We start from the raw sequence: 24,778 nt of genomic DNA, 5'->3' as shown, positions 1-24,778 counted from the left end.
AATTCACCGCTTTGAAGAAGTGGCCCGGCACTTCAAAAGGATGTGCCTATGCACCCATGGCCCCAGTTTCAAAATAAGAGACCAGGAAATGCCGCAGATGGAGGTCGCATGGCTGACAAGCCCTTCCAGAGCCCAGAGGCAGCCGCTCCTTTAAAGGGCCCCTCCCAACACATGCACCCTGCACGTGCTCAGGGCTGCCAGGCTGTACACATCACAGCACACCCTTTGCACAGAGCTGAGCCATGGTGGAGATGCTTACAGATCCTCAGCAGCTCCCTGAGGTGGATTTCCTCCATGCCGTGGCCAGCCTGCTGGCAGTGCTGCTGGTGGCCATCCTCCAGCAGAACCACAGGGCCAGCTGCCATAGGCCCCTTCTTGCAGGCCCTGTGCCAGAGCAGTGGCTGCGCCCCACCCTGATGGTCCAGTGATGTTGGGTCTTTCCCACCAGCACCAACTAGCGGGACTGTCTTGTGCTGGGGGACTAGGATGATGACCGGTGGCTGAGCAACTTCAGGATGACCAGACAGACCTTTGAGGAGCTCTGCCACTGGTTTGCCCCAGCCCTCCAGCACTGGGACACCAGGATATGGCCTAAATTCCCCCTACACAAGAGGAGAGCCACTGCCCTCTGGAAGCTTGCCACCCTGGACAGCCACGGCTCCATCGGACATCAGTTTGGGGTGGGCAAGGCCTCTGTTGGGGCAGTCCTGATCGAGCTAAGCCAGGCTGGGGCCACGTGCCCACTGGGGGGCCACCCGGCAAGGAGTGGCGCTGCATGGGGCTGGGGAGGTGGGCCTTGCATGGGGCTGGGGAAGGGGTCCCGGCACAGGAACAGGTCCCACCCAGCCACACACTTCATGCATGCATCTGTCTTTCACCCCAGGCAGGTTGTCTGGGCAATCTACACCCTTCTCCTCTGCCGGGCAGTTATGGCTGGGGACCTGAATGTCGCCCTTGCTGGCTTCACAGACCTGGGCTTCCCCAACTCTTTCAGTGTGCTGGACGGTACGCACATTGCCACCCAGGCCCCAGAACACAGCGCCAGCGCCTTTACACTGCGCAGACCCTACACAGAACACACCAACCCATCCCAGGATGTTTTTAACACACACCTGAACCACGCCAGGAGCACTGCTGAGAAGGCACTCGGGTGGCTGAAGGGGCAATTTAGATGCCTCCTCACGAGGTGGAGGTCAGCCTCCCGAACATGCCCATGACAGATGCGGCCTGCTGATCTCCACAATATTGTGGAGAGTAAAGGGGAGCCCTTCGCCCAGGGCTGGGCCGCCGAGCCCGCTGGCAGGTACAAACAGCCACCCGCAGCCCCGTGCTCCCAGGCGCACAGAGAGAGTGCGTGTCAGTGAGGCCCTGTGGGAAGCCTTCACCTGGAGCCTGCAGTGACCACACCCCCCTGTATCTCCACCTCTCATCAACCCCCAACCACACAACAAGGACATAGGAGTAGGGGTAGAACTCAAATGTTCACTGTTGTGAATAAAACTTTCATGTTTGTAAACCTCTAAACAAAACGAGTGCCTACAACTATGTACAGGGGGGGGAACTACATACAAGAGGGATTGGGTGGTGGCATTTGGGGGAAGGAACCATCTTGGAGGAGGGAGCTGGGGAGGGTGAGGACTCATTCATCCACTGGAGTGGAGGGCCGAGAGCCCTGTTGGCCGCTGGACCCCCTACCACGCCAAATCCAGGGACCCCGTTGGGGCTGGGCTGGGGCCAGGACAACGGGAAGATAGGGGTGTTGGGGGGTACGATGGCCTCAGAGTTGGCGGGAGCCATGGGAGGGGACAGAGGAGCTGGTGGAGAGCTAGGAGCCTACTTGCCTGGGGTGGCACCGGCCACTGCCCGAGTGCAGACAGGTGGCAGGTGGGAGGGCAGGCAGAAGCAGGGCCCCGAAGTTGGTGGCTGCACTGGGAGAGGCTGCGGGAGGTGCTGTGGGACAGACTGGTGAGGGAGCGGGAGGGAGGCGATGTGGGTGGCCACAGCTTGGGTCAGCGTTTCCAGGCTGTCTGCCACCCGCACCCGCACCCGCACCTCTTGCTCCATTGCCAGCCAGTCCTGCAGCGCTGCGGTTATCTCCCACAGGACAGCCCTGTTGGCGGCTGCCTTCTCATCCCCCGGTCAGCAGTGGCACGCAGCCCGTTGGCGACACAGTGGGCATGTGGAATCAGGTGAGGTGCCAGACTCCTGGCCCTCTGCGGCTGCAGGCTGGTCCCAGACGGGACTGTGGTGGCTCCTGGACAGCAGACCTGTGGAGACAGAAGGCAACGGGGACGGGCCGTGAGTCCTGTGTTCTGACCCCTGGGCCTGGGGCCTCTGCTCTGCTGGCCCGCATCCTACTCCCCTCCAGTCTGATGTCCCAGGGGACCTCCTGGTATCCCAGGTGCAGAGGGGTTTCCACCTGGCAGAGGTCAGGCCAGAGTTCAGTGGCTCCCCGATCCCGGGCGTGTGGACTTGGGCTGTGCAGGGGTGGGCACTGAGTGTCATGTGGGCGTGTGGCCCCTCCCCAGACCTCGAGTCATCCCAAATGCCCCGTACCTACCAGCTGGTACCGCAATGCACTCTGGTGATGCCCAGCTGGACGTGTCCTGGCTCGATGTCCCAGAGGGGATGGTGATGATGAGGGTCCCACCGCTGGAACCCTTGTCCTTGTGCCAGCCTTGCTCCCTCCCGGGCAGGTGCTGATTCCGCCTGTGGCTGCCTCTGGATGATTGCGCCTGTGGCTGATTGCCCTCATCTGTGGCTGCCTCTGGCTCCTCCACCATCTCTGGGGGTGGGGTGGCAGTGTCCAGGAGGTGCTCCAGGGGTTGCACCTCTTTTGGCCCTAGGATGTTGTGGAGCTCCTCATAATGGGGGCACCGGATGGGCGATGTCCCCTGACCGGCTGGCAGCATCCCAGGCTCGGCAGTAGGCCTGCCAGAGCTCCTTCACTTTTGTTCTCATATGCTTGCCACTCTGGCTGGGGTGCCTCCAGCCAGTGCGGCTCCTGTTCAGCTTGTCATACACATCCACCATCTGTCACTGCATCCCGGTTTGAAACAGGACCTACTGCTCCCCCCCCCGTGTGAGAAGGACCTCGACTTCCTCTTCCATCCAGGAAGGGCCCCTTTGATGCCGTCGCTGGCTTGTCTGCTGGGACCTCTGGCTGGGGTCACCACCGGGCTCTGGGGGCCGTGGGGGTCACAGGGCTGCTGGCTGGTTGACATGGCTAGCTGGGGGTGGCTGTCAGCACATTGTCGTTAGGGAGCAGGTGTGCTGCAGGGAGCTTGTGCTTCCCCTGCTTGTAGCACGCTCTCAGCTTTCTGCCTGGGGTAGCTGGGTAGCTGTGTCTTTACGCGCAGCTTGTAGTGACCATATGTAATGGTGTTCAGGAGTCCCCAAGCTCTGCACCCTGTCTGCAGCCTGAAGTGACGCTCTCTCAGCAGGTAGAACAGGAAGTTTATTAGCTGACAGAGGCTCAGAACAGTGCAGAGATGTCAGTACCACAGGCACAGTCAGTCATTCCGATCCATGTTGGGGAGAGGAGGCTGAGGGGTGCCCCACCTGGGGTCTAGCCTCCCCCCCAGCACAGGCTAGCTGCCTTCCAACTCCACCCCCCGCACCAGCTTCTAACTGCCGCATCCGATTCAAAACTGAGCTTGGCTCCTCCCTGCCATTGTTCAGGGACAGAGGAGTTACCTGCCAGCTTAGGTTACAGAAAGCAGGGGCTCATCCCTAGCCACTGTGAGCTGTTCAGCCTGTCAAATATACATCCATCCTGACTCACACCCACCCTCCCACCCGTAATACATCACACCATAGAGCCCCAACTGGGCTGGCCAGAGTGTCTCTAGGCTCCTGCAGGCTGCCACCATGGAGGACTCACTACTTTGAAGTAACAGTATGCGGCGCATCCACACGTCCTATTTCTAAGTTAAACTTTGAAATAGGGCGCTATTCCCATCCCAGGAATGGAATAAGGACTTCGTAGTAGGGTCCCCTTACTTTGACTGATATTTTGAAGTAATATATGAAGCATGTAGATGCTCTGTGCTTAATTTTGAAGCAAGCCATAACTTCAAAATTAATTTTGAAGTTCACTGCTAGTGTAGACAAGACCACAGACTGCACACATAGCACTTATTTCAAAATAGTGCTTGTTTCAAAATAACTATTTTGAAATAGGTGCTGTTATGAGAAGTGATGGTGTAGGTTTGACCAGACCCAGATCCGAATCTTAACAGTTCAAAATATGCGTTATTCCTCCTGCAATGAGGTTTACCAATTTCAAAATAACACACCCACTATTTCAAATTTATTAGCATGTGCATAGTATAGATGACAGCAAAGTTATTTTCTAAAGGACAGCTGTTATCTCAAAATAACTTGGCTGTGTGGCTGTAGCCTAGTGGTCTCTCTGAAAGGGGAAGGACCATGGGACTCCACAGAGTGTCTTACAATCCCACAAATTCCAGAAGCTTCAGTGAAGGTAAATTCACAACTTGTGAGTGTAGCAGCCTCTCAGCAATGCTTTTTAGGTCCAGGCTACAAGAAAGTCATCAAAGTCATGAAATCAACTGGGGAAAAATACCATGGAGTGACTGGGATGGAGCCAGAAAAGGGAGAGATTGGACCCGGGGAAAAAGTACTTGGAAGAACTGACCCAACACAGCTCAGGTGAAGGAGTTTCCACAGTCCCTGAGATAAGAGGTGATGCTGCAAAACCAGCATTTATTTCCATTTTGTGATCACTCTCTTTCCTCCTTCCCCCAGCCGTCCTGCCCTGTATCCACAGATTCCTTTTGGTGCAGAGTTACTCAGATTTTGATTTATACCACAGTAGTCACTGTAAAAATTACCACATGTTGCTCTGACGGAGTATTTTCAAAACTGATCTTCAACACCCCTACTATATTTATCTTGTGCCTCTTTTAAGCCTAAAAAGACAAGAATAAGCATGAGAAGTTGGGTAGATGTATAACTTTAGGAACAGTATTTCTTGTGAATTAGAACAAGAGCAAAAACCTATAAATCTTGATTTTTAATCCAAGGTAGAATTTGAACCTGAACCTGAAGTAGCCCACTGGAAGCACCTCTTATATCAGATTTATTGTATTTTTCTTTCACACCCTCCTCCACCACACAGATTCTATTATTTTTTTCCCCATATAGAAAAATATACTTTGTAAAACCAACAAAAATCTTTCTAAACAATACCTCTTAAAATGTAATTACAAATCAATTAGATTTACTGAATCAATAATAGACTTCACTTCTCATGCTTCATTTGCATAATCTTGCGCAATTGTATTTCTGGAAAAGACTTTTCCAAAAGCAAAAACAGTTGTGTAGACAGGGTTCCTTCAGAAAAAAATCATGTTTTCAAAACAACCCTTATTCCTCATTTTTTTCAGAAAAAACGGTTCTTCTGAAAACAGTTTATTTTTCCCCAAAGAAACTCTGTCTACACAGCTGTTTCGCTTTCTGAAAAATCTCTTCTGGAAATGTGATCGTGTGAGATTATGCAAATGAAGCATGAGATCTGTAAATCAGTACTTTATTTGCATTTTTGCTCTCCCTCATTTGCATTCCTCCTTCAAAAGGGGAATGTAGTGTAGAAGTGGCCTGTGAGTGTATGTATGTCTCACATACACACAGTGACAAATGATTACTAACACCTTTCTAGATAACTTGATTGAACAAGTTTGACAGTCAGGAGAATGCTAATAAGCTTATAGTTTATGTGTTTCTCTACACAGACTCTGGATAGTTATTGAACTTTCTGTTCCAGACCCAAAGAAATTTCTGAAAAACACTGTGGGATTTATTTTTATGTAAACTTACTCAAAATACAAAACACTGAACACTTGGTATTTCTGAGTTGTTTTACATTCAACTGATTTTTCTTTACCCTAAAAAAATTCTTGCCCAAGCACCTTCAGCTTTTCACTACCCACATGAGAAGAGTGCACTCAATCTCTACAGCTGATCTAATCTTTCCATGTCACTTGGCTTCTGCAGAATTAATGCTGAGGATCAAACAAAATTAAATGAACTATATGATAAAAATAGAAGGTGTAGGAATGTCTAATTCTTGCAGATGTATTCCTGTAGAATGTCTTTTCAAACATTTCAAAACACTCTGAATAAAGCATATCAGAGTAAAGGTATTTTAGCAGCACAGCAGTTAACAGTATACAACAGTTGTTAGGTTTCAAAATTAAACCTCATGGATACGATTAAAAAAATTCACCCCACTTAAAGCTACTGTTTCAGTGAATTTCTCAACTCATGAAGTCAGCACTTCAGTTGGTCCCATCTGGAAAAATTTCTATACAAGCAGAAAGACTAAAAAAATCTCATTTTAAAATGAAAGCTAAACCTGCAATACACAAATATTGAGAATACCAAAAATCCAGAGAGAGCCTTAATCAGAGCTATACCTTGGCTCTTCCAAAATGTGCAATTCCAGTGTCTTACTTATTATTTTAGTAATATGTATAAGAATGCTCTGTTTTTATTGCTTGATTAAACCAATCTTAACACTATTCTGGTGGAATGCCCTTCACACTTGAGGATATTTACTTCTCCCGTGTGGGAGAAGATATGAAAAGCTTTCTTGTGTGTTTTTTCCACATACTGGAGGACAGCTGTTGGGCTTTCCATTGTAAGGCCTTAACTTCCTAATCATGCTTAGCAATAAAAATTTGCTCCCTGATGAAACTTGGCATATAGGGTTTTATGGCACAAAAATATTTTATCCATCTTGAAACCTTCTTAATACACATACAATATTGCCTACTGCACCTTGCTAAAGGAACAATTGTCTCTTAACAGGAAATATATTGTATACCACCCAAGCTGCGTCTACACGTGCACGCTACTTCGAAGTAGCGGCACTAACTTCGAAATAGCGCCCGTCACGTCTACACGCGTCGGGCCCTATTTCGAAGTTGAAATCGACGTTAGGCGGCGAGACGTCGAAGTCGCTAACCCCATGAGGGGATGGGAATAGCGCCCTACTTCGACGTTCAACATCGAAGTAGGGACGTGTAGACGATCCGCGTCCTGCAACATCGAAATAGCGGGGTCCTCCATGGCGGCCATCAGCTGGGGGGTTGAGAGATACTCTCTCTCCAGCCCTTGCGGGGCTCTGTGGTCACCGTGGGCAGCAGCCCTTAGCCCAGGGCTTCTGGCTGCTGCTGCTGGGGGTCCGTGCTGCATATACAGGGTCTGCAACTAGTTGTTGGCTCTGTGTATCTTGCACTGTTTAATGAAAGTGTGTCTGGGAGGGGCCCTTTAAGGGAGCGACTTGCTGTTGAGTCCGCCCCGTGACCCTGTCTGCAGCTGTGCCTGGCTCCCTTATTTCGATGTGTGCTACTTTGGCGTGTAGACGTTCCCTCGCTGTGCCTATTTCGATGTTGGGCTGAGCAACGTCGAAGTTGAACATCGACGTTGCCAGCCCTGGAGGACGTGTAGACGTTATTCATCGAAATAGCCTATTTCGATGTCGCAACATCGAAATAAGCTATTTCGAAGTTGGGTGCACGTGTAGACGTAGCCCTAGTTTCCCAAAGTATTTTGTTAGTATGTTTCACAATTAAATGCTACCTGTAAATGATGCAACGTTAGATGCAGGTTCTCAAACACCGTTAGGGACATTTTGCTAAACTCATTTTACTTGCCAGAAGATCAGTATAGTTCCTTTGGGGTCCTTAGGTCTGTATCTGACCTCAGTTAGAATCATAACGCGGGCAGGGACCTCAAAGGGTCATCTAGTTCAGTCCCCTGCAATCATGCAGGATTATCTTCTAGGCCATTCCTGAAGGTTCTAACCTGCTCTTAAATATCTCCAATGATGGAGATTCTACAACCCTCCCAGGGAAATTATTTCCATGTTTCACCACCCTGACAGTTAGGAAGTTTTTCCTAATGTCTAACCTAAACCTCCCTTGCTTCAGTTTACAGAATGACAGAAACATAGGCCTGAAAGGACCTCAGGAGTTCATTGAGTCCAGCCCCCTGCTTCAAGCAGGATCAACCTCAACTAAGTAATCTCAGCCAGGACTTGTCAAGCCAAGACTTAAAAACCTCTAAGGGTGGAGATTCAACTACCTCTCTAGGCAGTGCATTCCAGTACTTCACCACCCTCCTGAAGTAGTTTTTCCAAATATTCAACCTACCTTTTTCTGTAACTTCAAACCATTGCTCCTTGTTTTGCCGTCTGTCACCACTGAGCCCATTGCTTCTTGTCTGGTTCTCAAAGGTTAAGGAGCATAATTTTACTCCCTCCTACTCGGGACCCCCTCTTAGGTACTTGAAAGTTGTTATTCTGTCTACTCTGTCTTCTCTTTTTCAGATTAAACAAACCAGTTCTTTCAGTCACCCCTCACAGGTCATGTTTTCTAGACCTTTACTAATTTTTGTTGCTCTTCTCTGGACCGTTTCAGATTTGTTCACGTATCTCCTGAAACATGGTGCCCTGGAAGTAACAGTTGATACTGATGCAATTACATCAGCATACAATTAGTGTAAGTGAAATCAAAATCATGCTTCATTTTCCCTTCACTCCATTTAAAGCAGGATGGGCCTTTAAGATGTTGAAGTATTACATGTAACTCCACATCATCCAGTACACTCTTGTGACAGCAGATTACAATTGTACAGTCAATGCTGTGCCTGCAAGCCATGGTCCTGGCCCTTTTACACAATTATAGCTCTAGTAATTTTAATGGAGTTTTTTCTGACTTCCACAGGGATAATGACATTACAAGTGTCCCCCAGAGATGAGCAGTGCAGTGACTGACTGAGCATGCAGCCATTCACCATGTACCCAGCTAGGTGGATGCTACAGATAGCAACAGCAGAAGCTCAAGACACAGTCTGTACAGACAGGTTTGTTCTAAATGGAAAGACGAAAAATGTGTATTTTATGGAATCATTGGTTCCCATGCAGGAAGGGACTACTGTGACCCTCTAGTCTGACCTCTTGCAACACACAGGGTCATACAGCTTACCCTAAATACTTCCCAGAGCAGACCTCTGTAAGCTAAGCACTTGGGTGGACGCCCAGGAGAGATTCAGGTGCCCCCTAGCTGATCAGCTGGGTGCCCAAAGCCACCTATAGTGGACAGCCTGTACTTCTATTGGTGGCGCACGTCCACAGATGTCTTGGTGCATATAACACTTATTCTACTCATGGACAGAAAAAAATATAAGGTAACACCGGCTGGCATTAATGAAAAATCTGTCCAAACCCTTTGTAAGTTGTTCCAATGGTTAATTACTCTCGCTATTACAATTTTACATTTTATTTCCACAATGAATTTGTCCAGCTTCAAATTCCAGCCATCAGGGAGTGTTCCTCTGCTGGACTGAAGAAATCATTAGTAAATAGTTGTTCCCCATGTGGATACTGATAGGTTGTAATCAAATCACTCCCTTAACTGCCTCTTTGTGAAGATAAATAGATTAAGCTCTTTGACACTGTCACCCTAAATCACATTTTCTAATCTTTTAATCATTCTCGTAACTTTTCTCTGAACCTTTAACAATTGTTCAACACACTTCCTTGACTGTAGACTCCAGAACTGGATTGTAGTGGGGTTAGACTCACTGCCATGATGCCTCCTGTTGGTTAGTCTGGGAATTAACTTAGTTTATGGAGTGTGCCACCTTCTGCCAGTATCTCACCGTTCATCACTTTGCTCCCTGGCTCTTCTCTCTGGCTCAGGATGGTCCAGTCCTTCCCCTACACTGGAACGAACTGTCTTTTGCTCTGTTGAGCATCTCCTTATAAACAGGGCCACCCCAGCAAATCACCCTTTGACTGGCTTCCTACTTGCCTCTCCCTGATTGGAAGGGTTTGCATAGGTTCCCTGCAGCCTGCTCTTAACCTCTTCCTTGCCAGAGTGGGGTGGCTGCCCCACTACAAGAACAAAACACTCAAGTAACATTTAAAGGGCCAAATACTCTACTTCTACTCAAGATGCCCTCTTTAAGCATCCGAGGATTTCATCACCCCTCTTGATTACAATGTCATACAAAGCTCATGTTTGGCTGATTGTCCACACCAGGATTCTCAGAATCCTAAGCTAAATGTCAGTCTTAAATTTAAACCCAGGACTTTCAAACTCTGGGTCTGGTCAAACCTACACCATCACTCAAGTATATTGTATGTCCCTTTGCAAAAATGTCCCAGCTCTTCTTGTCATCAGGCACTTTCCTTTGGGCATGCAGTTGCAAGACAGAGCTTAACTATACCCTTGTCAGAAAACTGAGCCTTGTGTTGAGTCAAATGAGTGAAAAATTTCAAAACAGCAATAATATCTGATGTGAAAATCCAGAAGATTTGTACCTGAATTTGTTTCCACTGTGAATATTATGACTAATGTTAAAGAATATCCTGTATTTTTAAATATTTTATTTTTAGACAGACTTCTACTGTTTTGGGGAAAGTAGGACGTTTAGGAAGCTGTCCTACAGACATTTCACAGTGCATAAATAACTCTGAGGAGAATAAGGTCTCTGTTCGGCTACTGCAGAGCAGAACTAAGCAGCAACATTAGTGCCGTCTATGGTATTTCATCTTAATCATCGTCCCCACAATCTATTAAGAGTTAGTAGCACAATAATTGAGTTACTTCTGCACTTCAAGCCAGGATTCTAGGCAGAACTATTCACTCCCTTGCCTTTAGGGTATTACAGTGCTCAGCGTTCCAAAGATTTACCAGACACCCACTAACTAGGTCAGCAAGAAAAATAAGGCGAGGCCAGTAGCAGAGCAGAGAGAGGCAATGCCTTTGTGAGACTCCCAAGACTCTACTTCCTTTCCAGGTGGAGGAAATCCCAACAACCTCTCCTTCAAGGAACTTGCTCAGAAACACTAGCACCAACAGAACAGTTAAGTACCTGATGTATTTTGAAGTAATTATTTTAAAACTGACACTTAAGATAGGTTAACAGAGGAGGGGGCTGGGCAGCAGAGTAAAGCAACTAGGGAAGAGGTGTTTTTTAATTCAGTTTCAGAGAAACAAGAAAGGGGTGTGTGTCTCCTGCTCTGATACCTTCCGCCGAGTTTCTTTCTGCTCATACCTAACCCCAGCTCAACCCTCACTCCTTCCAAGCTCCTGAAACACCTTCTGAAGTCTGCAGATGGGTGGCACTGACTTCTCTGACATTAGGAGACATGAGTGCAAAGAGGGCGGGGCTACACGAAGCAAGGGGCTTGAGTGGCAAAAGACTGGGGGCACTTCTGCCCTTCCTGATATCTAAAATCAGAATCCTTCCCTGGGCAGGCCCACTGAAAGCAACCCCTCCTGTGAGGGCCTTCACTCATAGGCCCCTCAGCCTGGATTCTTACAACGTTCAGCAGCTTCTGAGAACTCCATTGACACATGGTGGGCTTGACAAGCTTATTTAGCCTCTGAAGAGCACAAGACTGCACACATTCAGAGGGAAGACCCAGTAAACTGCCCTCAGCTGTGAGGAGACCCCAATAAATTCTTTCAGATTCACAAAGAAAGGAAGGAAGGTTTGGGGTGGGGGAAAATGACAATTACCTTCTTAAGGATCAAAGGGTGATGCCACTGAACTACGGCTTATGCCTATACCCATGTGGAGGTCTCAGCTCCTTCAAACTTCCAGACTGTCTGAGCAGGAGTACAATTCATCTCAACAAGTACGCAGGCAGAAAGGAGAGAAACAGCCACATCATTGTGGCTTCCTCTGCCTCAGCTATTATAATCATCCAATTTACCTCTTCTACAGACCTCCTGAGATCAAAGAGCTCCAAGAAGGAAGCCCTCATCCAGCACATGTCTACATGAAAACGCCCCTTTCTTACAGAACACAGGAAAACAGCAGGAAAGAGAGCAACTGTCCCTACTCTCCTCTTCCCAGTTCGTCTACTTTTTGCCTATCGGGAATTTAAGGAGTAAAATCCTTAAAATCCTTACAAAAACATTGCAACAGTCACTAGGAATAAAACAATGAACAACAATCCCACCGTCCGGCCCGTTACAAAGTCAGGAAATCTAGAGCAAAGGTTCGACTTTAAAGAAATGGAAGTATGTGGGTGGACGAAGGAAATTCAGAGTTAAGGTACTCATACAATCAATGCTGCCCTCATAGTGATAAAGTAAGGAAATCCATAACAAAGAGTTTCATCTCACCGGTGACCACAGAACATTAATCTTTGCTATAGGAAGGCTGTGCTGACTCAGTGCTTTGTGATCATACACAGTACATGGAACAATCCTACAGCACAGGTTCCTATTTAAACAAAAGGCACAGAGGAGGCAATCAGTCACACACCCCCATAAAGAACTCCAAGATGCTAGGTGCCAAAAAATATCCAAATGATAGTTTTCTAGGTCCAGATCATGATACAGCCCTTACATGAAAAGATTCTAAATTAACATAATGACACCATAGTACATGTGATATCAGAAATAGAGGGAACTAATATAAAACTAATGTTCCATGGCACACGTTTTAATACATAACAGTCCATCTGCATAATTTCCTGGATCCTTGATAATATTTTGGTTGACTGGTGTCCTTGTAAGGCTTTTTACCCAAAAGTTATTCATATACACATACTTCACTTCGCCTTAACTTTCTTTTGTCTGGGAATTTTGGTTAGGTATTTTAGTAATATACTTAGCTGAGCTCAAAACAAGGTATTTTTCTGTGTAAGAAAACATATTTGCAAAACCTTTTTAAATCCATATCAAAATACCACCTTTGTAAACGTCACTTATTCAAGTTCATTGTCTTTTCTGTGGATAATCAAAATGACGACTGTGAAGAGTAAAAGGGGTAACACTCCTTAAAATGAACAAAAGAAAATCTCATTCAACCAGCAACATCTAGTGAAAAACGTATTTTTTCAGAATCTGCTTTTGACTTTTTATTTGAAATCCTGCATGGAGCTTCAAATATAGCCATTAGATCACTTTCTTGTCAAGATGTCATGAAAAATTTTATGTTTGCAAACTTTTTCTAATGTTGCTCATTAGCTAATCTGAGCTCATTCTCTTTGAATAGATTACAAAGTACTATCAATACAATTTTCAAATCTGAGCGTGTAAAGTTAGGGACCCACCTAAGTTAATTTAAATGCTCAACTTTAGACAGCCACTTTTGAAAAGTTTGGCTTTAGTCATCAGATAAATTAAATATCTTTTTCAGTAGAAAGAAAGCAAGAGGCTCTTAAATTTTGTAAGCAACAGACACTGTCAACCAGTGGTGTCCTGGTCTTCACCGCTTCCCACAGCTCTCATTGGCTGGGAATGGGGATCTGCAGCCAACTGGCACTGCAATCAGACATACCTGTGGACATGCAATTAAACAACGTGCCCGGAGGCCCTGTAGGGATTAACCCTGGTGCATAACATTCTCCCAGACTTTTAGAATGCAGAGTATGGAGAGACATTCTTTCATCATTCTCAGAGACTGTCTACCCTTCGTATGTTATAGTGGCACAACTGCGCCACCACAGAGTTTCAATGTAGACACCACAAATGCTGATGGAAGGAATTCTCTTGTTAGAGTAGGTGATTCACCTTCCAGAAAGGCAGTAGCTAGCTGATGGAAGAATTCTTCTATCAACCTAGTGTGTCTACAAGGAGACTGAGCTTATCTTAAGCTGCTCAAGACGCTAACCAGCATCATTAAACTGACCTGATTTGCTAGCATAGACTAGGCCTGAGTGAAAGGCTAATGACAGCAGGGCTGTGTCTACACTAGCACCCCCTTTCGAAAGAGGAATGCTAATAAGACACTTGGGGATATGCTAATGAGTTGCTGCAATGAATATGCAATATTTCATTAGCATATTCCAAAGTGTCTCATTAGCACCCCCCTTTTGAAAAGGAGGTGCTAGTGTAGACATAGCCCAGATGATTAAAATATTTTTATACATTTTAAATTACTTGAGGTTAAATTATATTTCAAGGTTATGTGAGTCTTCATAAACAATGCTCTCAAACTGCCATTTACCTTGAGCTGTTGTCCTATTTAATCTTCCAGTTCTAGCAACTGTATTTTAGAAATTTTGATAGCTCATCAACTGAAACACTATGCACTGAAATTCTAAACCTAACAACCCTTAGTGCTGCAAACCAAAGAAACCTTTCCAGTCCAATTCTCTGACTGACTTTGCCCTTTTAGACAAACATGTTTAATCCCATCTTGCAAATCCCCATCTGAATGCAGAATATGATAAATACAGCTTTTTTCTAGGGATGATAATGGTTAACTGGTAGGGATTGGAGCAGCCTCTCACACACTGTGGGCAGGGGGTTGCTCCTTTCTCAGGGGACTGCCATGGAGCAGCCCCGTTACCTGGCCTGGAGCAGCCTCCCCAGCTGCCCTCCCCTTTAACTAGTTAATTTTAACCAATCAACCAATTAAATGGGATTTTTCATCCCTACTTCTTTCATATTACAATTCTTATGGTCACTGCCTTTTTTTCAGGTTGGCCAACACCTTCCTTAATAAGGCTCTATTTTCAGTTGCTTATAACTTTGCCAAACTGGAGTCATTTTCCAGTCAGGTGTTTGCCTAAGGCAGAATATTTTGGGATAATTTGAGCCAAAATGGTTGAGCTATATCCAAGAATGAAGTTTAAGGGAAAAATTATTACACAATTTTTTTAACATGGGCAACACGAGCATTTTGTTAAGAAGCTCTGGTGAGACTATGGGGTTGGCTCATGGACTGGAAATCTGTCTTTGTGTCAGGGATGTTCCTTTTGTTCTTCCCAAAAACCCTGCCCAAATTGGCCAAGACGGAGGCGATTGAAAACTTGCAATTTGCACACGGTCAGTAAAGACTTGTCTGTTTGGAAACTAAGTTCTCCAGAGATTCCATATGCACTGAGCACACTACATCATCTTCGAGCTCTTACATGCCTGTCTTATACCCACAAAAAAACTGAGCATACTCTAGCACAGAATTGAGCATTAGGACTTTCCCTGCAATTGTGTTTACATTGCCTGTTGCTGCCTTTGACAGCCCAAGTGGCCCGCTGTGGAGCTGAGAGCTTGGGCTGTCAAAGGCAGCATCAGGCAATGTTAGCAATGTTAGCAAAAGTAAATTAAAAGATTCCACTGTCCCTTCAAAAGCTTCTGGTAGTCTGTACTATTTCCCCAGTCTGTCTACCCCATCCTAATTTATGCGTCCTTGACTTTAACAATTTAACATTCTTTGAATGTAGTTTATATGTAATGCACACCCCCTCCAGCCTCCCCGCTTCCACACTTGATGTTAATCCTGACATTGTATCAACAGTTGGAATTCCAGCATATTTCTTTTGCATTACTGCAGGATGAAGTTGTAACAATAATTATAGAGTTGCAATCTTTTCCTCCACGTGTGAGTTGTCGGAGCAGGGGTGGTGAGGGAGGGGAGTGAATATGGTACCTTAGGATCAAATCCTCCTTATGTATGCAAAATGCACATTCATTTAAATAGGAGTTAAATCCTTCTTCAGGCTGGAGAATTAGGCCTTATTTCTTTCCTTAACCTTGTTCAGCTGCATACAGATTTTCTTCTCATATTTACACTGAATTTTTCAAAGCTTTATATTTTAATGGATACATTTTCTGCTTGGCAAAGGCATCACTGAAAGTATCTAAAATTATGAAAACATTGCTGCAGATTTAGTACAAGCCACTCCACAATTTCCTCCTCCTGCAAAGTCACAAAAGTAGTGTCCTGGCATTCCAGCTGCTATTTCAATGCCAACATTAACATTAGGAAATGCATATATTTGCCTGCCAATGTAGAGCTCTAGACTAGTTTCAAGGTAAGATGATATACAGAAGTTTTGAACTCAATAAAAATGAATTTTTACTTTTTAATTACTTAACATTACACAAAATATGTCTGCTGTTTGCAGTGAAACTATTAGTTTTGCACAGGTTTATCTTAATTGTTGATTTTCATCTCCTATGCAGATTCGTTTACATCCTTTAGTAATTTTGATACTGCTGGCCAGAGGTGACTGAGTTTCATATAACTGTTTAACATAGAATGCTATATTTTTTTCACAATGAAATTAAGTAATTTTTGTTTTTTAACTGACCACACAACTCCACCATTAAATTTTACTGATGTGGCTGTGGTCCTCAGGCACAGCTGAATGGAAGTGGATTAGGAAATCCTAGGGAGAGGTCTAGGGTCTTCTGTGCTTTGTTTTAAAGCATTAACCCTCAAACTCATATTGCTCATGTACTGCACATCAGTAAAAGTGTATCTAATTCTGCCAACTGGGAAAAGTGCATATAGGAATATAGTAACTGCCATAAAACCAGTGCTCGCTTTAGTCTGATACTTTGTCTCTGACAAAAGGCTCTTCTAGTCACTCTAACAAGTTTCTCTGTATCCATTCCTTTTGTATGTCGTTTAAAAGAAAAACAGTATTTGCTCTGTCTTTGTAGGTGTAATGATCAGAATTGGATACTGCACTCCAGATGGGGGACTACCATTGACTTTCCATTCCAATTCTTATGTGCCCTATTTGTATTGTTCATGTTTTATCTATGCATGTGTCAATGAAAGATGTTGCCAAACAGCAGAAAGTGTCTACAGTTTTTTGAAAAGCAGTTATCATTCCAGAGTCCTGTATACCAAAAACCCAAAAGCAAACAGACGGCGATATTTAACTAATCAGAGAGAGTAAATGTTTGCATCAATCTTCTGCATGCCAGAATATACAAGCGCCTTACATGTAGGACAAACAATCACATTATCTTCTCTTTGTCACTTGCATTCTGGCCATCCAATTCTCCTATTGTGTAAGAAATCTCACAGCGAAGAACATACATTCTAGAGGCCAAAAGAGCTGGAAAGAAAAATGAGATGCAACAAATCAAGTCTGTCAAAAGGAAATTAACATTTTTGATTGTATTTGCATATATAATATCACACTAATATCCCTTCTTTCTTACTATTTGGGGCATGCACCATTTGGAGCTAATATAACTTTTCTTTACAAAGGTAAGCATGCCCAAAAATGGGAAGACAACCACCTGAGATTATATAATGCATTTCCACCCTCTCCCCAACTTCCACAACCAAGCACTGCTGTATGTAAAAACTAAGGGCAGAGGATGATGGCATATCCCCCTTCAGTATTACTCTTGTCATATAAAGATTTTGTTTTCTTAGGCTTCTTGTTTTCAATTCCCTGTGAATACATTAACCAGTATCTTAATTCTCCCAACAAACCAAGCCAGATTTGTATTCATATGTAAAACAATGTTATCATCATTGGTTCAATGCCATCATACAGGTTTTGTAAAATTAAGACAACTTATATTAGTACAGATAAGAGTCTGACACTGAAACTTACAGTTGCAAGACAGAAAGAGAGTCCCCTGGGGAGACATTTTATAGAAAAATTCAACACTGTAATTCCCCTCTTCCCCGCCTAAATAGCTAGTTAACTGTACCTGAAAATAAAGAGGGTAAATAAACAAACTCTACTTACCACAGCTAGTAATCAATAGAAGCAGTGGCAATAGGTAATCTGAGCATGTTACTGTTACTTAACAACTGGTATGCCAAACTGAAACCAGAATGTTGGCCTATTTGGAATGCACACCTTGTAGAGTAGAGAAAAAAAAGTGACACATCTCTATCTAATCTTTGCCTGTGTTCCAAGTTTAGTTTGTCCACCCTAGAGAATAAATGGAATCAAAGCCATCTTAGGAAGCCATATTTAGCTACAGCAGTTAACACGATTTAATGATACATTTAGAGGATTTGTATCAAATATTCAAAGACATCTGAAAAGTATGCAGAAATGTTAATATAAATGGGCTGATTCTACTCTGAATGTGCCTGTGTAATTCCCATACACAATAGTGAGCGATACTCATATAGCTGGAGATGGAAGCAGCACAAATGCCTAAAAGTGTGCATGTGGGGGCCCTTGAGGTGCCTTAGCCGTGACCTTGTCTCTCTGTGTTGGGCAGTGCTAGCCTTCACTGCTCCTTTGCCCTGAGCCCCCACCCTATGCTACCCCTCCTCCTGATTCTACAATACCTAACCCCCAACTGTTCCTTTCTGCCTCCTCCCTTTGTCTTTTGCCCTCATGGATGGTAGTGGGAGGGCCACGGCTGCTCCCCTCATCCTCTGTCCCCACACCTCTGGATGGAATAATAGTTGCTTTTTGAGCACAATATGTTTTCTTAATATTTTGCTGAATACTGTTAAAAAGGTTAGATTTCCCAAGGTTCTGAACCAAGAATGGCATTCAAAAGTATTTGTAAGATCCTAATAAACTCTACTTACCACAGCTGAGGGATCTATCAAATCCAAATAGCTAGAGCTGTGGCCTGTACAATATTCTTTCATAATTTAGAAGCTTTAAAAAGGCACCTATTTCTACTTCATTTAAAATATCTTTCTCAGTGTGAGAAATCTAACAGTGCTGTCGCACAACTCCTGGATATATCAACACAGACTACCTGATGAAATATTAACTATCTTGAGTAATTTTGTTTAAGTCCAAACATGAATGCAAAGAGTTATACAGGGATCTCACAAAACTGGGTCAGTCAGCAGCAGAATGGCAAATGAAATACAATGTTGATAAACGCAAAGTAACGCACTTTGGAAACATAATCACTACTACACATTAAAAATGACAAGGCTAAATTACCTGTTACCACTCAAAAAAGAGACCTGTGGTCATTGTGGATAGTACTCTGAAAACATTCATGCAATGCACAGCAACAGTTAAATAAATAAATAAATAAAACATTAGAAACCATTAGGAAAGTAATAAATACAAAGACAGAAAATATCATGACACTATATGAATCTATGATACACCCACGCCTCGAACACTGTGGGCAGGTCTGCTCACTTCATCTCAAAAACAGGTATAGTAGAAGTGGAACAAGTAGAAAAGGGCAACAAAATGATTCTGAGTATGGAACAGCTTCCATATAGGGAGAGAGATTAAAAAGACTGGTACTGGTTAGCTTAGAAAATAAACAACGAAGGGAGACATGCCAGAAGTCTATAAAATCACATATGGTGTGGGGAAAGTGTTATTTAGACCTTCACATAACACGTGAACAAGGGTCATGCAATGAAACCAACAGGCAGCAGTTTTAATACAAACATAAGGAACTACTCCTTCATACAGCACACAGTCACCTGTGGAAGCTGTTTCCAGGGGATACTGTGAGGGCCAAACATATAACCAGGTTAAAAAAGAATTAGATGAATTCACAGAGGACAATTCCATCAGTAGCTATCACACTAAATGGTCAGGGATGCAACCTGAAGCTCTGGGTGTCTCTAAACCTCTGACTGCCAGAAGGTGGAACTGAATATCAAGGGGATGGATCACTTGACTATTGCCCTGTTTGATTCATTCCCTCTGAATCATCTGGCATTGGTCACTGTTGGAAGACGGGATACTGAGCTAGATAGATCATTGGTTTGACACATTAAGGCAGCTCTTATGCTTTCAAAAAGGCAAGAATATATATTTAAAAAAAATAATAACCAAACTATGATTAAAATATATGTCCTCAGTCCCATAGTCCCTGAGCATCTCTCAAATACCGAAGAAATAATCAACTGTCTCTTACAACCCATCCTGCAGCAGATCCTGTCACATGAATCAGTCACTTCCTTTGAACACTGAACAAGGAACGTTACTAGAATAAAGACTATTTGGTCCTTCATCTTCCTGAAAAGTACACTACTGAAGTCTTCTCTAGCACCCATTCCTCCCTCCTCCCCCGGCTTATTACAGATCCAAAGCAATAGTACTCATATCCTCAAAGGCATCTTTGATTGCCTTCCCAGGTGGATCAGGAGAAAAGCACACGCTGCTGGCTAAATAGTTTGTGTTACAACAGCCTTGGAAGAACTCTTAGCTGATAATAGTAGAAGGCAACCTACTATGATCCCACTTACTGGATACCACAAAAAGCAGAAGGCACGTCTTACGATATTCAGAATTCTTCATAATTAAAATTACATATGAAAAGAATTTAAAAATAGTATGTCAAGATTGCAAGGTGAAGTACAGTAAAAGCCAGGTTATCTGGAATTTGGATAATTGGCATGCTTAATTAACCAGCACATGCTCTGCTGGTGGATGCTCAGCAGGGGCTAGCAGAATGGAGCTGATTGCCATTCGGCTAGGCTGGGGCCAGCTGCCTCGCAGGGGCTAGGACCGGCGGCCACAGGACCAGCTGTGTAGCCCTTGCTGGCTGTTGCGGGGCTTGGGGTGGGCTGCGTGGCCTGTGGCGGCAGCAGTAGGGCAGTTGAGCAAGGCCTGCCTCTCTGCTCCAATATCAATCGCCTTTGATTATCCCAGTTCCCCAGGACTGCTGGGTAATAGAACTTGTACTGTAATGAGAAGTTAGGGAATGCTGGGATTAAAGTTACCCATGCAACCTTAATTCAGCCTTTTTTGCATACACATTATGGCAGTGGTACTCAACACTACATAGGAAGTCTGTGGCAGCGTAGGAATAGAACCCAGCTCTCCTGGCTCCTAGTCCAGTACCTTGAAATAAGAAAATAGTTTTTCTCTTCATGAAACCTCTGGCCTCATTCATTGTGCACTGAATGATGTGGTATGAAATAGAATGAGATTATGTTATTACCGATGGTCTCAGAGTAAATATGCACAAGGGTATCAAATTAAGGTTACACAAGCAACCTTAATTCTGACAATTCCTAACTTCAGCACCCTTAACATTCTTGTTAAAAGCCAACAAACAATTTACTTGGAACAATATTAACATTCTTTGGTCAAACTGTTTAAAATTGTTTGTTGTTAAATTTTCAAGCCAATGTCTAATTAACATTTTGGAGAAAGAATGTTGAAATTAAACTTTCAACTCCTCAGTTCTGCCATTAAGATGGAGTAGCTCATAATACACGTGCTCCATTTTGCTGGACAAGTTCTCTTGGCTCTCAAAGAAGATCAGACTTGATCGTTCCAATATTTCTTAGAAAAACAATAAAAAATATCCAACAACTTCTTCTTGTTAGGTCTTCTATAGACACCATGAGCCTCCCCTGCTACCAAATAAGTGTTGAAGCCCAGTTTTTAAGAAAATGCTATACATGTTACCTTTAAAATATTTTAACTGCCATAAAAGTGCATCTGGACAGCTTCTATGAAGCTTGGGTGAGTCACACTCAGTCTGGATGACTTCAGCTTGCAATCAGCAACTTTATCTCTACAGAAGGTCAGTCATTATTTGAAAGGGCATAGTATCACAGAAAAGATCAGTTATATCATCCAGTCTAACCCTTAGCAAGATAACTGCCTACATCACTCTATCTCATGTCTTATCTGAACTTGTTCTGCAAAGAGAATGCCTTTATTACCTCCTCTGATAGCAACCTAGGTAATGCAATAGAATTTCTAACTTTTTTCCCTACTAAATGCAAGCATACAACATTTATGCAACACTAAGAGAGTATAGTTAAGCATCTGCATGTCCTCCAATGTAAAAATGAAGGTTGAACACATCCTCTTACCTCTATCCTTCTGCATGCATAGTCCTACTATCTTTAGAATGGTCAGACTGCATAATATTTCTCATCCATACATATTACAGCAACATTTTCTATGAACTTCGGCAAAGATGTAGTATATACCTACAATAACACGATCACAGTATACATTGCAGAGAACTACAATTTAGGTTGAGCATTCAACCCTAATGTCTGCATTTCTGGGCTTTTGGGTGCTTGAATGTGCAGTCCTAGCAAATGCAGGTTTTGGAATGTCATTTCCTGGACATTTAAGAAGAAAAATGCTTCCAGCTTACTGGCACCACCAAAGGCAAAGGTTGCCGATAAATATCATAAGCAAGTTGTGGACCCAATCGGTATTAGTGTGAAAATGAATACTTAGCTTGCAATACCTTGGCATTTAGCTCATGGCAGCATAATTGCCTCTTATCACCCTGGCCAGCTCTCTCTCTCCCTGTTGCTTTTGTATACTAACTCACTGTATTGTTTTCCAAACCTCACTGAGACTTGAGTTTCTTCCAAAAACCACAAAAATATCACTGTTGTTGTTTGCTTACTCCAAGACTGCTTCTGTGACACCAGATTCCTGTGAGAGTCCCATGTTGGATGAATAGCTTGATACCATTTTAATGAGCCTAATACAATTTTAAATTGAATGCAAAATTTTGGAAGCAATGGCTATCTCAAGCAGGGCACCCAAATATACAGGTTGAACCCTTAAAATACATGACTCTCTGGTCTGGCAAGATCTGTGGTCTGCCATAACCAGGGATGTTGCTGGACCACAAAATCCTGGAGCACTGAAAGTTGGGGGCTGGGAGACAAGGGGGACAGCAGCATCCGGCTGGGGCTTGGAGTGGCGGCCTGCAAATGGGGCGCCATGGTCAGACAGCGTTGGACTGCGGTGGAGCCAGAGAGCCACAGCTGGGGCTGGGGAGTAGCAGCCTGAGATGAGGCCAGGAAGCAGGGGCCAGGAAGTGGCCAGCAGCTGGGAGGGGAGCCTGGGAGTGGAGCCAGAGGCCAGCAGGGAATTGATCTCCCTGGGTTCAGCAAAATCCCTAGTCCCAAGGGTGCTGGACCGAGGAGGTATAACTTGTACAATTAATGGGGATAGGTCCATTGCAAAACTGACTGTAATGGACCGGCATGTGGATTAGCCTTCCAGGGTGTGAGCATTCCCACTACAGAGGTACATTTGTTTAACTGTGTCCTGCCTTGTGAAGTCTTTGGGTATGCCTACATTTACCAGGTCAAAGTGTCAATCTCCTGGAGCTCAATTTTGCACGTCTGGTAAAGATGCACAAAATCAATCTCTTTGGGGTCTGCAGTTGACTGACCCCTTGTGCTCTTGCTCTAGTGAGGAGTAAGGGAGGTTGACAGGAAAAACGCTTCCATCAAACTCCTTCACTGAGGACTGACCTTTGGTCAACTGCAGATATGCTGATTCTAGCTACGCAATTGCTGCAGCTAAAATTGCATATGTGCAGTTGACGGTAAAGTCTTAGTGTAGACCAAGCCAAAACTGCACAGCCAACTTGGGCTCTTAAAGAGTGTTGCCTCTTTTGGCCACACAAAAACCTCTTTAACCTGAGATTGCTGGTATTTAAATTCTGGCCTAGCTGGAAAAGTGGGTTAGACCTCAGGGCTGCTTTCACTTGGGATGGAAATCATCCATTTTTTGGTGAGGAAGGCAGGAAAGTCACATAAGGGCTGACAGTTCTATTCACACTCCCACCCCAATGTACGCAGAAGGAAAGATTAGTTCTTTCGCAATCCATTGGAAAAGAAAGTGGCTCCATTTACCAAAACACATGCCCCAAAAGTCTTAGCAACACATTAGTGGTGTACCAAGAAGGATGCAGTAATTTTGCATTGGGCTTTGCTGCATGACTGCTCACACCTGGGCTATGCTAACCAGGATGCCAATCCCCCCAGTCAACTCTGCAGTGAAGATGTATCCTAATAAGGGCACTCTAAAGAGACAGAGTGACTCTATTCAGGGTAACTCCCAAGAAGGGCAATAGCTGTTTAAAATGTTATGTAAGGTGGAAAAAATCCTGCTGTATTTCTTTATTACTTTACATTTATATCTTTAGTTGAGCAATTAGAGCAGGGTCTGCAGCAGCACATATATTGTGCTTCAGCTGTGCAGAGCGGTTATGGAGTCAGGATATAACAATGCAGCAGAGTGGACTCTATTGTTCCTGTGCAGCAGCAGTTCTGCTCATGACTGAGTGAGAGCTTGGTAGATGCGTGGACAGTGTGTCTATGAATTCTCTTGGTCCTCTGGAATACAACCTCACTGAAAAGGAGAAATGAAAGAACTAGAACAAGCCAGGCAGCTGGTCTGAATTGTGTACTGAGACATGAGGAGACCCTCTACTTTCAATACACTCTGGCTATGTTTACACTGCAGAGCTATTTTGGGAGGTATTTTGGGATAATTTTTGGAAATACTGAGCATGCTACTCCTGCACCCCTCTACACCTCATTGCAGGAGGAGCGAGGCATGCCTCAAAATAGAACAGTATTTGACACGGTGCTATTTACTCAAAATAGGACACACAATTTGTGTAGCACAAACTGCATACGTTATTTTGAATTAAGGGCACAGTCAGTGTAAACATAGCCTTCCTGTGCAAAACTCCAGCTCAAGACTTGGTCTAATGGATAAGAATTTCACCCATAAGGAAGACATTTTATTTGAAACAGATTATTAAATGTGTTGCTTTGGTTTACAGACAATAGCTGAGAAAAGTTTGTTTTGACAGACCTATGGCCTTACTTGGTCACAGTAGAGCTGATACGAGTGGTTTGGACGAATTTTAAACAGTTCTTTGGAGCTAGACTGCAGCATTCAACCCCGGCGCTTGAAGGGCGAGGGCAGAGCCACAATGCCCCAGGGAAAGCTTGGGTTGAGACTGCCCTTTAAAAGATAATTCCCCCCTCTCCTCTCTGAGGATGCATGCTCCAGACCCTTCTCCCCATGGTACATATGGACAGCTGTGAAGGCTGGTATGGGAGGAGAGAAGTCATGGTTATGTTTCCCTCAATTTTGTGGGTGATTTTGTACTTTTGATAACACACAAGTGAACTGTTGCTGAGCTCCTGAGAGTGAGGACTATAGTTTTCCTTCATCTTCACAGAGGAAGAACCCTGTGAAACCTACTCTTCTGACACAGTTCACCCCTATTAGGACCAGGAAAAAGCTGTCCCTTTACCAATAACCTGTTTTAAAACAATTTATTCC

The 24,778-nt window shown here is 44.2% G+C and overlaps 1 protein-coding gene across 11 annotated transcripts in view; it reads right to left on the bottom strand.

Moving 5' to 3' along the window:
• Positions 1–24,778, bottom strand: part of CDC42EP3 (CDC42 effector protein 3) — a 60,214-nt gene that overhangs the window by 33,179 nt on the left and 2,257 nt on the right. For 3 of the 11 annotated variants that reach the window (XR_012644934.1, XM_074989693.1, XM_074989692.1), the window contains exon 2: positions 16,734–16,849. The exons of the other annotated variants lie outside the window; for them this stretch is intronic. The gene's annotated coding sequence lies outside the window, so the exon portion shown is untranslated. The remainder of the gene's footprint in view (positions 1–16,733; positions 16,850–24,778) is intronic. 11 annotated transcript variants of the gene reach the window in all.

This window comes from Carettochelys insculpta, chromosome 3, assembly GCF_033958435.1.
Source record: "Carettochelys insculpta isolate YL-2023 chromosome 3, ASM3395843v1, whole genome shotgun sequence".
Taxonomy (NCBI): Eukaryota; Metazoa; Chordata; order Testudines; family Carettochelyidae; genus Carettochelys; species Carettochelys insculpta.
This window is presented reverse-complemented; position numbering and strand designations above follow the sequence as displayed.